Here is a 15,972-nt window from a genome sequence, read left to right on the forward strand (position 1 = left end):
CCCCCCCCCCCCCCCCCCCCCCCCCCCCCCCCCCCCCCCCCCCCCAAGGGAATGGTGAAAGATGTTTTTAGTTTACTTTTAGTTTCTCACTGTTGTAATCTGCTAGTGATAGGCAATAAATTACATTAATCTCCCTATGGTGAGTCTGTTTTGCCCATGACGGTAGCACATGAGAAATCTCCCTGTCCTCATCATAGCTCTAAAGCTCTTTTCCTTTGAGAAGGGGGAGTTCGAAAATAATTGTGGTGGAATTTAGCTGCCCAGCAGGGTAAATCGACCACATTGATAGTGTTGTGAGCCCTCAAGAGGTCTACAGTATGAGTGAAAAATCCCTGTTACCCAGTAGTAGCAGGATACTCTGCTAAGACCTGCACACTAAGAACAGTTTCCAGTTCTCAGATAACAGCAAACATTGATCATGACCCAGAACACATTGATGCAAACCATGATGCAAATTCAACAATAAAAGTCTGGGTGAATCCTTTAGCTCCTTGCAGATGGCATTTTTTTTTTTTTTTTCCCAACAGTTATTTGCTATTTTTTAGCATAAGGAATTTATGACTTTAGACCGGAAGAGTTTTGGGGAATGACAGGTGGAATCCCAGCAGAGATGAACAACAGAAACCAGAATTGTTCTGTTATGCTTTCTCCTTGCTCCATCCCCGTTGTCTTTCCCATCCACACATCATGTGTGTTTTTATCATGCTCTTGTTTTCTGTGCAGGCAGTGACATATAGCAGAATTTCTTTGTCACCTGCTTTCCACTTCTATCTCATGGTCTTTCATGGATGACCTGTCCTTCACTACTTCTAGAGAAATGTTTAGGTGAGACTGTGGCTTCTGATGGTATTTTAACTGCTGATTTTCTTTGTTGTTCAAATATTGTATGAGGAACTAATTAAACAGAATATGTATACACTGAAACTTCAGAGGGACTGTTGCTCAGGTATTATAGTATCACAGAATCATAGAATGGCTTGGGTTGAACAGGACCTTAAAGATCATCTAGTTACAACTCCTCTGCCATTGGCAGGGATGCCACCCACTAGATCAGGTTGGCCAAGGCCCCATCCAGCCTGGCACTGAACACCTCCAGGGATGGAGCATACACACCTTCTCTTGGCAAACAGAGACTCGCTATGCTTAGTGAAGAATTTCCTCCTAATGTCTATTTGAAATCTATCATCTTAGTTTAAGACCATTCCCCCTTGTCTTTATCTATCCAAGTAAAGAGTCCTTCTCCATCCTTTTAGACCCTTTTAAGTAATGAAAGGGCTTGAGTGCTTGAGGTGAAGCCACAAAAGCACAGAGCAGAGCGGGCAATAACTTCCCTCAACTGCCTTACTTGATACACCCCAGGGTACAGTCAGCCCTTTTGACTGCCAGGGCACACTGTTGACTCATATTCAACTTGCTGTCAACCATAGCTCCCAGATCCTTTTCAATGTTAATTATTTTCAGCAAGCTTTCCACCTATGTCTTCATTATACTCATTGAATCACTTCTTTTTTTTTTGTTACATCTTTTTCTTGTCTCTAAACAAATAATTTATTTCCCTGATTTTAGTGACATTGTTTTGTTCTGCCTCAATTAATGTATTTTGTGAGTTTTAGAAGTCAAAGCAAGATTTAAACTGAGTTATGTTCATGTTATTATAAAGATAACTTCACAAAAACAAAACAAAACAAAACAAAAACAAAAACAAACAGAAAAAAAAAATGAAAGCTGCTTTTTGCTGTCTGTTATCACCAATGAACAGCACAGAGTTGTTGCAGTCAGTTATTCCAGCACAGTATGGTTTATAGCTTAAAAATTGGATTATTAATTCATGAGTCATGATAGTCAATATAACTTTAAAGCTTTAAAGATATATACTTATTATATTATACAAATATAAACCCAATAATTTCACATCCATTGATTTCTAATGGCTTCACAAACGAGTAAAACTAAGCACAAATGCTAATAGCCATAGACCAAAACTCTAACAGGAACCAGATGAAGATTAAACTATTTTTACAGTCATATTTTACTGTTTGGGCCATGTACATGTCCATTCTACTGCAATATAGTCAACAAATTAGGAGCTGCTTGCATAAAGTTCCTTCTGTAATACTTCCATCACACCTCTAACAGCCTCAGAGAGTCATAGAATGGCTTGGTTTGGAAGGGACCTTAAAGATCATCAGCGCCCTCTGCCATGGGCAGGAATGTCACCCATTAGATCAGGTTGCCTAGGGACTTGTCCAGCCAGAGCCTCCAGCAGCATCAGATCAGAACAGACTTGTAACTGGGCTTCCCAGACAATTCCAGCAGACTTATGAGATAAATAAGGCATCTACTTCATTTTACAGTGAAGTCCACACTTAAATAGAATTACAATATAGATCTCTCCAGAAGTATGTCATAATCATCACCCTGCTGTAGGTGCTGCTTTTAAACACTTGAAGGTCCCCTTTTCTTCTCCTCACTCCCATGCTGAAGAAACCAAGAGTCCTTCCTCTACTGACATCTTCAGAGGGATACAGTCATTTTGTACTTACCTCACTCTCATCACAATAATACTGAGAAATCTCACAACCTACATACAGTATGTCTCTGAGAAGGGGAAATGCCTTCACTTCACAGGCCATAACAGAAGTGCAGATTAAAGAGGAAATCAGTAAAGAATGTTGGAGGTATGTGGTCTAAAATAAAAATACTACTCAGAACCCCTCATTCTACTATTGTTTTATACATCTTCAGACATTTCAGTTTTTTCACTACTGCCTTAGTTTACATGCAGAAGTTTTCTGACGCAGCTGTTCTTGCCTGGGGGTGTCCAAAAGTTTTCACATTCATCCTCCAGTATGCAGCCCAAAAGCCAAACAGATAACATAATATGGTGATTTTACCTTGCTGGGCAGCTGAACTCTGCCACAACCATTTTTTCACTCACCCTCCTCAGAAGAAGAGGAAGAGAAGAAAATATGCTGGAAAGAAAAAAAAAAGGCTCACTGGTTGAGATAAGGATAATTTAATTAAAGGGAAAAGGAAGAGGGGAAAAACAAGCGAAGGCCATGTGGTAGCACAGAGAGAGAAAAATATATATTCTATACTTCCAATCAAAGAGAGATGTTTGGCCGCATCCTGAGAAGCAGGGTGTCAATGTATGCAGCACCTGTTTGGAAGGACGGACATTTTCATAACAAGATCCTCCTCTCTTCTTCTCACCTTTTACTGCTGAGTATGACATCATATGGTATGGAATATTCTTTTAGTCGGTTTAGGTCAGCTGCCCTGGTGATGTTCCCTCCCCACCTCTTGTCCACCCTCAGCTTGCTGGCTTTGGGGGTTTTAGAGGTAGTCCTGATGCTGTGCCAGCATTGTGCAGCAATAGACACAATGCTGGTGTGCTCTTCTAGCTGTAAGTGCAGAGCACAGCACTATATGGGCTGTTGCAGGGAAAGTTAATTCCATCCCAGCCAGACACAGTACACATAAAAATACCTTGAGTGGCATAGTTCAATACACAAAGATAGGTGTTTTATGCTCCTGTTTTTATCCCTCCCCATCTGTGCATCTTTTTTTGTTCCCCCAAAGAATTGTCATACCTAGCTTTGTACAATAACCAGCTAGTTACATTCATCTACATTCTGAGGGAACTGAGGGAATAACGAGAGGACACTTGAGGATATTCAGACCAGCAGTTCAGGGAATTGGCCTACATTAGCAATTAGCCTACATTAGCTTTTCCGTTCTTCTGGAATGTAAGAGTACTACATTCAACTACTCTTTTTGAAGCTTTTGGGGAAAGAAGGGCCAAGGCATGAAGGCAGGAAGGTGGAAGGAAGACAGGAAGGCAGGTGAGAAAGAAAGAAAGAAAAAAAAAAAAAAAAAAAAAAAGAAAGAAAAGATTGAAAAGATTCACTGGACCAGAAAGAGGAAGGAAGAAATGAGATGAACATGAAAAACAGCACTCCCATTTCCTCCAGAACTCTAATCTTTGGGTTACTACAGAAAAGACATACAGTGCTTAACACAACTCATAACCAAGAATCAGACATTACTTTATTTGAAAGACATATCGTATAAATCTTGCTGCAGCAGAGTGCTTTCCATCCCTGAGGGAAGATAGCTCCCTTATTTTCCAATCCACTTTAGGTACAAAATTTCACAGGAAGGTGATTGACAGGTATACTTTCTTATTCGCCATTTTTATCAGCTAATTCCATGTGCTTCAAAACAGCTGTATTTTAAAGTACTTAATTCTCCCCAGACCGTGTTCAGGAAATGAAGGTATGGAAACAAGAAACTTTGGTTTACACTCCATGGCATGACTGGAGGTGATTAGAAAAATTCCAGATCTACATTTTTGACTAGATCTGGTCCTGACACCCAAAAAAGCTTACACAAAACCCCACAGATGAACAACACAGTGCTCTGTCTTCTGGACAGCCTTTGTCACATAAAATATTTTATCCTCTTTCAAAAAAAAATCATGGAGTATATTCTAAAAGGAGGATGATCAGATCTTTAGCAAGTCAAACTGCTTTCGATAATATTGCCAGAAAAAAGAAAGACCTGGAAACAAGTTAAAAGTTTTCCACACACGAGAAGCTATACATAGAAACAGGAGCATCATGTCAGCACTTGACATGAAACTGCCTCATGTTTCATGTTTCATGCCTCATGTCAATACAAAAAAAAAAAAAAAAAAAGTAGCAAAAAGTGTAATAAACATACATGTTAAGTCTGACCTCCTAAATTCTAACTCACACAGAACTCCTTTTTTTATCTATTCCCACTGAAGTATGTTTTATTTTAAAGATATTATTCTGAGAGACCACACAAAGTTGTTTTGGAATGAAAGTAATGAAAGTACAGAAAACCTGATACTTTGGTCCTGACGTTACATTCAAGAATCATATGCTGCCTCCACTAAAATCCTTCACTGTTTTACCCATAAAAAGGGTCTGGAACTTAATATTGACTCTGGGTTTTCCCTGAGATAGTGTAAATTATCTTTACTGACTTCACTCTCACAAAGCAAATTTACCCTTGTAGAAATTGAGTTGTCACCTACAAATCTACTTAATCTTGTACCAAATCTTTGCTGAAGGGATAATAACAGAAACATTTGAATTCAATAGGATTCATTGTTTTCCTGGAATGAAAACCTGCAGATATGCTTGCAGTTTTCATATAACAACTGTTGCCCTTTGTGACCCTGTTCCCACTGAGAATTAGTCAAAATTCAGCCACCAGACTCCATGCCAATATCTCAGTTAACCAAGAATCCACCTTTAATGATAAAAGATAAAGGATGCTTCTTTTTGTTCAGCAGACAGTTTAGTTATGTGTGAAGCTTTTATATTTGGTTAATATGTGTGTATGTATAGTATCCCATTTACTGTATTTTACTTGCCCATGGTTACAAATGGACATCATTTGCTCCTTGGACTGCTGTCCTGCAGATAGAGTGGAGTGGATTTACAAGAGGTTTGTGGCAGCTTTTGCTTCTCCCTTAGCGCTAGCCAGAACACACTTCATGCTATGCTATGAATAGCAGCTGAGCTGTCTACAACAGTTTTATTCCTAGCATGGGTGCCTGGAGGCACCCAGAGCTTTTTCTCTTATACACCTCGGCTTTTAGTTATTCACAACTTTTCCAGTGAGCATGCAGGCTGGATATACTTTGCCACAGACAGAATTCTGATGATGTTCTTAGTTTTTCTTACATAATCCAATTCTTTTCAGTAAGTCTGTCTGTGTTTACAGTGGCAGCCAACAATACATAGCGACTCAATGACATAGCACACAGATGACTCATCAGATCTGCTAAAGTGACTGCAAGGCCATCAAGGTAATGCACATCATCCCTTTCATAATCCCATATAAATAAATAAAAAATAGCTCACTTTCTGCAGTACCATATTTTTTTCATACCCTGAATCTGTTTCCACAAATACTTCACTCACAAAAACATGGCATGTAATACTATTTATTTATTTATTTTTTATTTATTCTGAATTATTTTGTTTCCAAAAAATATATTTGTTGCTTTAAATCCCAGTATTTCCTTCTGTGTGATAACTCATGCATCAACTCAGCTCACTTCATTCAGGAGAAATATTTTTTGACAAAAAAATGCCAGTCTTAGGTGAAGGGGGAGGGGAAGCTTTTTGATACAAGTATGTTCATCTACATGAACTGCAGATGCATTTGCAGTGCAAATATTCTTTACTAAGTTTTCTACATATGACAAGAAAATAGCATCAACAGAAGAGTGAACCAGTCAGTCACAGGGTACCCTGTCAGACCTACAGGTTTCTGTCAGCCTAATGACGAGGTGAGTGATAACAGACAATGCTTCTAATTTGCAGTTGATGCTGTCAAGACAGCACATACTTTGAGGAGTCACTGTCATCTTCTTCTGTGTTTTGGGATGGTGTGGCAAGTTCTGAGACTGCCTACCAGAACCAATCCAGCAGGTTTGTCATGGCAAACACCTCTGGGTATCAGGCTGAACTGAATTTTGCTTAAGCTTTCGTGTGTCTTGGGTGCTGACCTGATCAGAAGCTGGGACATTTCAGTCCATAATCAGACTATTCCTCGGAGTAAAACTCTGGTAGTTGTTATAAGGAGATCTAAATTCTAGAGTAATAGGAAATACAGATATAGATATATAGATATAGATGATAGATATAGGTACAGATATAGATAGAGACATATATAGATATATAGATATAGATATACACACAGCCATATTGTATATGATTGATAGATCCTACCCCATCAGTAGGAAGAAGTCCTCATGCCAAGGAGTAAATTAACTATCTCAGATAGGCATTCAGTTAAAGTTAACGTTCCAGAGAAGCATCTCTACCCTCCTCATAGGGAAGGATAGTTGACTAGTTCATTTCAAATCTTTTTCTTCTTTCACTGTTTAGAGAGAAATACTAGATGATGGAATTAAATGCTAAATTTAATGCTTAAATTTCAGTGTGGTAATGCCTGCTCTAATCTTATAAGAAAATTTGTGCCTTACTCCTTCTTTACTTTTCTGAATTTTGCTGGTTCCTTTGAATTAGCATTGATTTACTGGCAGATTTACTGACAGATACTTGATACAAATAGAGTGAAATCATGTTCCCTTTAGTGTATATGACAGCATTGTCATTGCCTTTAGTGGGGACAAGTTTTTATGTATATCTTGGACTCACTTTTGCAGTACCAAAGCTAAAGTGCTTCTCAGCTTTTCCCTCATTATCTACTCAGTGATTGTCTTCTGTGATGACAGTGCTCCCCATTTACAAAACATTTTAGAAGTTTCCTAAATTAACATTTACATTGGCATGCCTGTTATTCTGTTTATGCACAATTGAAGATACTAATAGGTGAATTGGCACTGTAAAGCAGCTGTCAGTAGGGAATTTAGATGACAATTAGTATACATTTAATGCTTTAACAAGTTTTGAGGACATCTCACACAACTGCACATTTGTATGTGCAGCTGCTAGTATAATAAACCAAGGACTTCATTAATTATTTTCCCAATCTAATTAGGGACACAAATGCTTATTTTATCAACAGAATTGCAAGATAACTCAAATCAGGACAGGTAGATTGAAAACACTGTAGAATTAATTACTTTGACTTCACAAGGGCATCTGGCTTAATGTGCTACAAGCAAACCAATCCAAAATACTGTATAGCTGATGTTGGTAATTATTATTGAATTTACGATTAAACAGACTCACTGTTGTATCACCACTTTATTCCATAGAGAAACATGCACATAAAATCTTAAGTGGATAATATGAGATGATGCTGACCTCTATCAGAGCACTTGTAGTTGTGTCTGATTTCTGAGAAGACAGATTAGCATTGGTTGGTGCTGGGATCTCAGCTGTGCCATCCACAGGTGCCATTTCACTACTGAAGGAACCAGCTCAATTGCCAACATTTATATCCTTAAGCACTTGCATATTTCTTATGAATGTTTTGAGAAGTGATCATAAACTGTTAACATTCTTTAGCAATCTAAAAGATGAACATTTAATTTAAACTCATCACTGTTGCTGTTTTCATGGTCAACCAGGGAGAAACACTTCCAGAAGATATACACATATCATTGTAAGCTCTAGTCTTCAATGGGAAAATATCACTCACTGGAGACACCTATATCTTTACACTGACTGTAGAGGGAGTATACTTGATTTGTTTAGGCTAGATGTCTGACTATTTGAGTGTTGGTGGATGAGAAGAATCGCTCTCAAAATGGACAAACACAGAGGGCAAAGGTACGCTTAATATTTTTTAAAATATTTTTAAAGGAAAATTTCTATAGTTATTAAACAATAAAACTTGCTGCTAAGACTATCTAAAGATAGTCTTAAATGTCTTAGGTAGTCTTAAACATAGTCTTAAATGATCAAGATTTTCTACAATAACAAAGTATTTTCTACTATTTCACCTTAAGTATATATGAACTAAAGCATTCAGTGAATACTTCTGGGATGTCAATAAATACGACTGGCATGTCTAAACTGAAATTTGAACTATTAAATTCCATTCTTCACATTATATATATATATATGTCTGTTAAGATATTTTTAAAGAAGTCCCATTGCCTCCATGCTTAGGAAAAGCTATGTAATATTCAACTGTGTGATTTAGTGTTAGGTTTGTGTCATTGATTTGCTACACAGAAATAGATCTGGATTTGCCCAATATATAAAATTTTATATTGGCAAACTGAGTTTTGTTATTTTTGTAGCTTTGAGTACTTGTATTTGTAACTATGTTCCTTTATTAACAAAATTTTGCTGTCCGATAAATCAAAAATATTGATGGCAGCTTTTATTACATACATTGCAAGACAATGTAAGTACTTGTGGTTGGTTCTTAGATTTCTTAGGGTAGAACTGTGATGAATATCAATGTCACATGTGTAATTTAAATAGTATCTACATCACAGACCTTTGACAGATATTCAGTCTTGATTTAAAATTCCAACAAATGGGGTAGGGATGTTTTTTGCAATTAATTATCCTTTATTAAACTTTTATGTTTCAATCTTAACCTGAATTTATTCAGCTTAATTTTGTTTGAAAAATTAGATTTCATTATAGCTTTTTCTGTAGAAGTATTAACCTTCATCACAAATCTTTCTCTCTTGAGGGGCTATGCTATCAAATTAAATCAAAAATATTTATTTTTAATTTCATATCCAAAGGTCTACTGCATCTTTTTTTTTTTAAAAAAAAAAAAAAGTTTGCAAACTATCAAAGTTGAAGATACAATGAAAGAAAACTGCCAGAAAAATAGACAAACAAATTAAAACACAAAAAACTGTGCCCATTTTTCTGAAGGTGATCATCTTGTGAATACAGACTCCAGCGTGTCAACAGAACTAGCTTTAGCACATGCTGCAAGGTATCCTGCTCTAGCTGACCTTTTTACTTTTTTTTTTTTTTCTTTAATCCCTTGAGCTTTAATAAATTTGGTCCTTGTTTTTCTATAAAAAATTCCTATCTTAAAATTCTCAGTACAGATAGCAAATTAGTCATTTTGAGAAGTATCAGTTTTTAGACTCAAAATTTAAGTCTCATGTCTACATTTTAAACTATTTCCAGTTAATTACTGAATTACATTGAGTAATGGAAAAATTGAATCACCTTATAAATCACGTATAATTTTTGAAAAAATAAATAAATAAATGAAAGAATATAAAATACTGCACTAGCAAGACCTTACTTGCCAAAGTACTGGTGCAGATCACCCACTAAGTAGCCTATAAGCAAATCATAAAATACCTAGACAGAATTACAGGAGCCCATGATTCTTTATTTACACTTGAGCAAGACCAAGAACAACATCCAACAGGGGATGGAGCCATGGATTCAGGTCATCTATGTCTGTATTTGCCACAATCCATTTTGTGTTTTATTATGGCATATGTTTGCTCATAGAAGCTATTTTCACCTGATATAACTTTTGTTTGTATCTCTTTTTTCATTTTCAGGGACCATAAGGACTGTGATGTTACTCTCCCTTAGACATGCAGAAGGTCTAATCCATTTTGTACTTCTGGTCTGGATATGATGACTGAGCCTAGAAAATAAGTAAATCTCCAGACATAAAATAATAGAAGGATCTAAAATAATACAGAAATCTCAGCATTTACTTCATTTTGAAGTAATGGGAGACTAAGTCTTATCAATATATATGAATTCCTATAAGTCAGGCTGAGATAAGGATAAAAGAAATTTCCTTCTAGTGTCACTAATACATCTAGCAATCCTCCACATGCACAGCAGCAAGCTCTGACTTGATACTTTCTTTTTATATGTGAATTTACTTGACAGTTATTAATGCTGACCTCTGGTGAGGTTTCCTCCTTTAATTAGATGGGATTTTATTCTCACTAAAATTTACAGCAGTAGACTTTGACATTTTTCTTTTTTACATTTAGATTTCATAAGAAAACTGTATCATTACTAGTATTTCCAACACTTAATGTGGAAGAAAAAAAACCCTGTTAACTACAGAGTCAAAACCAACTGACACAGTGTTTGTGAGCGCACCTTCCAGTATTTCCTGATACTGAAGCACATACAGCTTCACAGCAAGAAGCAAAGAATGCAGCAAGCAGTAAATGGCTAAAAGCCCAGAAATTCAGAAAACCTAAATTGGCTGAGATTTTGACATTCATTACGTATTTATTTTACAAATATCCTTGGAGAGAGGGTGCCTTTCCTAGACATTACAGTAGATATTTATAATATTTGGTTCTTTATATAAATGCGACTTAAATCCATTAGGGTTATGGTGTTACCAAAAATAACCTGTGTGTGAATGCCTCCTCTGTTACTGAAAATTGTAATATTTTGTTTACTTGTTTTCCTTGTGTGAAAATAATCTGTAGGACTGATCACAGACAAGAGCAAAATGAGCTATTTTTATTGACATAGGAAGGCTGTGAAAGTGTGTATTATTGAAGAAGATAAAAAAATCAGCTCTCTCTGTGGGCCTATAGTTTATTTTATTTTTATTTTTTCCTAATCTAAGAGGTAAAAAGTGGTTGGATTGTTCTTTTTATTCTGCTGCTCAGAGTGAAATATATCTATATAACACAATTGGTTTCTCCAAAGAGGCCAAATATCCAGGCTTTGATATCCACACATTGTCATAGTACTGTGTGCAGTTTTGTTAGATTTTCCTTGGTATAACACCATGCTGACACAACTGCTTTGCTTCATTTTCGCAGAATCATCTCTACCAAACCTTATGTGAATTCCCTGGGCTGCATACAATGCTGCAGGATCTGTGGAGGGGGCCTGGCAGTGCCTGCTTGGCTCTGAAGACAACAGTAAAAAGCTGACATAGTTTTTAGAGTGGCCATTTCATGTTTAGAAGCTGGAAAGTCTCACATGTTCAGCCATAGTCCAGGTTTTTTCCATTTTTTTTTTTTTTTTTCAGGTTGGTGCTAAAATTCATTAAAAGTTAAAGCAAGAGTAAGTCCAAAGAGGAAAAAATGCATATATATATATATTCTAGTTAATGAACTTCATACAAAAAAAGTTACAGTGTAATCTTGTCCAATAGGCCATTGCTAATAGGCACAAGTTTATACATAGTCATTGCCATTGCAGGGTGTTTGTCTACAGAGTCCATCCTTTTCTGCAACAGAAGGAATAAGTCTACCTGTGAAGGAACCTGTACAGCTTCTTGCCTGGCTTTGGTGGCATGGTGTTACTGCTATATATATATATATATATATTTATGAGCCAGCTACTTCCCAAATATCTGGAAGCACAAATACGGCACGTGCAAACATGTCCATGATAGCAGTCTAAAGCACAGAGCAGTATCCTATCAGTACCAACTGAGTCTTTACATGGCAAAATAGGTTTGACATACTGCCAGGATGCCAGCTGTATGGATTCTCAGCTAAATTTGACTTTTATTATTTCTTAGACATTTAAAGCACACATGATCCAAATTTTTGCTTCTCTTTGTTCAAAACTACAATGACAAAAAGCATATAACAGTGAGAAAAAGCTTGAAAAGGGGAACAAGAAAATGGTATGAACTGAAGGATGATGAATAGCATATCTATTTATTGCCTAGGAAAACTCAATATAACTTTTACTGTTTTAATTCCAGTAAGAGAATAGAGACATAGACTTAGTTCAGCACATGTGGCACAAAGATACTCTCCTGTACTCCTTTATGTCCAAATAATTAACCAACAAACCTGTTCCCGTCTAAGTGTTACAGAAGAGAAGCAGAAAAGAAGTGATGTGGGCACATGCACATGCAATTACGCCAGACTTGTGATAAGTATCCAAGTTTTCAAGAACAAGAGCTGTACAAATGCTGAGGAATCTTACTTATTTTATGTATTTATTAACAAACCAAATAATGGTGCGATGCATAAGAGGGAAGATCACAGTAACAGCTTTTTTTCTGTTGCCTGAGCATTTGGGGTTGAAAAGATAATAATATAAACCCACAATCCATCACAATAGTGGAATGTGTTCTGAAAAAAAATATTATATATTATATCTAGTTTAACTGTTAACTGAAGTGTGTCAGTATCTCTCAGAGTTAGTATAAAATTTCTGTAAAGAAAGGCAAAGTGTGCAGCAGGTGCACAATAAGAAAAAATCCTTTTACTGTGTCTCAGCAATCTCAGAAACTCTTCAGTACTGATGATTCTGCACAAAATTCAGGTGACGAGTGATAAAGGTAAAGCTAGCTGAATGAGCAGAAGAGATGGTAGTGGATTAGCAATACAGAAGTCCAACAAGCACAAAGGCAGATTAAAAGAAAGTGCTGAGGCATGCACTATGCTGAGGCATGCACTAAAAGCAATTCCACAACCCCATTAGCAATTAGAAGATATGGCAAAGCTTGGCAAAGCTCCTTGCTTCAGCAGGTTGGAAATACAGCCATGTTAGATGTCTGTACAGAGTCCTCTGTATTTGGTCTTTTCAGCAGCTTAAACTCTGCTACATTGAATATACATGATCTTTTGATTCCTTTGTTTGAATAACATCATCATGCTGTAGATGACAGACTTTCTTTTTAACAAGGAATGGCATCAGGGTTGTGTTGTTCTGTAAAACGATGGTAATGCAAATAGACCATCTCCTTTTTCAGTAGAGTTTATTCTTTCATTCAGAGTACAGCACTGAAGGATGAAGCATGGTGTAAAGGTATAGGAGAGACATGTTTTTTTTCATATCTCTGTCACAGTGTTTCTGCACCAGTGAGGGAGGCTTAGTATTAAAATTTCCAGCAACAAAATATCATGTAGTTTATGGTCTTCTTTGTTGTTTCCAGAGCTGCAGCAGCACATCTCAAGGTCTGAAGTACAATTTGTACTTTAAAAACACCCAAGGAGTCAGTTCTGTATATCTAATTTTCCCCATTTAAAAATCAGAGATGTTACTTTTCCAAATGAAATAATTGATTAAATCCTTAAGGATTAAGGAACAGAAATGACAAGTAAGAAAACACAAAGTGATTTTTTTTTTTTTTTTCTGGTATACCTGTTTCTATACTATGAATGCCTCTAATTTTTTATTTTATTTTATTTTATTTTAATACTAAATACAGACAAATTTATTTTGTGGCTTGATTATTGAGTATTTTTATCTAAAAAAAAAAAAAAAAAAAAGTGTATTACTGTATTACTGTAAAGATAATACAAAGATTCCTGATAAGAAGAAGTCTAATTCTTGTTTTGCTAACATTGCCCTGTACTAACATCTCTAAAGTGTGTTACTGTATAAGGCAATAAAGACAGTCTTAAGTTTGCCCTATTTCAGATCAGAATTTTGCATGAAAATGTAAGGTAAAAATTACTGCATAGCATCAGATGGCTATTTCTCTGCATTTTTTTCCTCTGGGGTTCTATTTAGGCCTTTTTTTCTAGCAAGGAATTTAAACAGGAATGGCTGTGAAATAACACAGCAAAACCTAGGCAGCTATATTTGATGAAAAAGGACCTGTTTGTACATTGTATGGAAGAGCTGGAGCTTAAAAAGGGATTTCTTATTTAAACACTCTACACAAAATAATGATACCTTCAGTAGTACCTCCTGAGCTAACATTTCTCTCAAGACAGTCAAATTTTTTAGTTTCAAGGTGTGAGTTTGCAGAAATCATACTTAATTTTCAAATGGAAAGGCTGAATGGTTTTGGATATAACATGCATGACATTTACTTGATTTATTGTGTTACAGCTTTGGAGCTCTGTACTCAGAATAAGAATGGAGAAAATATAGAAAATTTGAGTTTAACATTTTACCATTTATAAAAATTTAAGTACTGGATGTTTTTCCTGTACATTTATTAAAGGTCAAAAGATGTTTAAAACATGCAATTCACTCAAAAAAAAACAAAAACAAAACAGGGGGGGGGGGGGGGGAAAAAAAAAACAAAGCTGTCTGTTAATTTAACTTATACTCAATACTTCTCAGCATAGTTATTTCACAGCTTCTTTGATTTCACATTCTGCTGCATATGAATCTGTCAGGTTAACGTAGTTCTCTTGACTACCATTTGTGCTAGTTATTGAATTAGCACATACTGTTTCATATGCAGTTTTTTCCGAGTGCCAGTACATGTCTTCAACTCCAATTTTGTATCTGAGAGTTTTTAACAATGTTGCCAAGGCTCCATATAAAATATTTAATCACTCTAAGTATCAAAATAAAATTGATTCTCTGTTGGGCTGTTATTAGAATTAGTGCTTCTGAGCTGAAAGGAGATGCTACAGGACATATTTTCATAGTGAGCTAGATGGTATTTTAATCTTGCAGTCACACTGAGTTTAATTGGAGACAGGTGGCTAAAGCTCCAAATTCTACGTCAAAAATGTAATGCTCTCCCCATTCAGATATGCCTAATAAATTCTTAAATTCATCCTGTTCTTTTGCCAGCTGAACACTGCAAAACAGAAGGCAACATACACTGCAAATCCTATCTATTCATTTAGCTAAATCCACATGGATTTCAGGTAGTTTAGGATTTCACAATCCATGATTACAGTATTGTGTATTATAGATATTTAGCCATAAACCACCACTATGACCATTTATTCTGACCTCCAGCTTTTCACAGTCCACAGCATTTCAACCACTAATTTTTGTAGTGGAAAGAATGATTGCTCTGTCTTGCAGAAGGAAAGCTTATTTGCTCAGAGGCTTTCAGTTTACATTTTATAATGTGAATATTAATTAAAAAATAAGCATGTATAAAACTACATGAAGAATATGAAACCTCGTATTTCTGGGATTTTAAACATCAAGAATACTATTTTAGGCACATTAGTATATAGCCACAGTCTGAACGATTTTTTGTTGATAAAGATTTTGCATTGATTTGTCATATGCGATGCTATGCAACTAACACTGCTCCCTGGCAAACAGCCTGAATCAATGTCAGGAAGACAATTCTTATGTCCTCAACTAAAAAATGTTTTATATTAGACATTTGGCTGAAGAAAATTTCATGTCCTGTAGAGCAGCATCAAGAAAGATTTTGAGGTAACATTTGCTAGTTTTTGGACTCTGTAACTTGAATATTTTAAAGGTACTTAACAAGGAAGACCATGCCCTGTGCATTATTGTTAGACTAATGCCATCTGTTTCTCATCTCAGCCATCAGAGAGGCATAAAACCAGACTCAACTAATTTAAATTTCAGGCATGTGAACTATTATTTGTATTTTAAACTCCAACATATTCGTTTTCAAAGACTTTCAATAATCCTGCTTCCTGTACTGGACATGTTCAGCCCAACTAGACATTTCTTTACCTGAGTGTGAGACTCTTCTAGGAAGTGTTTGTAGAACATGATAGCAAATGACCTTGTGATTATGCTGGCTATAAAATGCAGCGCAAAGGCCTAGTTTTAAAGCAACTTAAATATGCTGCTCCTGCATTTTATATTATAAACTGCAATTTAAGCACTG

The 15,972-nt window shown here is 36.0% G+C and overlaps 1 long non-coding RNA gene across 1 annotated transcript in view; it reads left to right on the plus strand.

The window, feature by feature from the left end:
* Positions 1 to 7,595, plus strand: part of LOC118165032 — a 13,018-nt gene extending 5,423 nt beyond the window's left edge. The window contains exon 3 of the long non-coding RNA XR_004749824.1: positions 7,585 to 7,595. This is a non-coding gene — a long non-coding RNA (uncharacterized LOC118165032). The remainder of the gene's footprint in view (positions 1 to 7,584) is intronic.
* The last annotated feature ends 8,377 nt before the right edge of the window (positions 7,596 to 15,972 follow it).

Source organism: Oxyura jamaicensis, chromosome 3 (assembly GCF_011077185.1).
Source record: "Oxyura jamaicensis isolate SHBP4307 breed ruddy duck chromosome 3, BPBGC_Ojam_1.0, whole genome shotgun sequence".
Classification (NCBI taxonomy): domain Eukaryota; kingdom Metazoa; phylum Chordata; class Aves; order Anseriformes; family Anatidae; genus Oxyura; species Oxyura jamaicensis.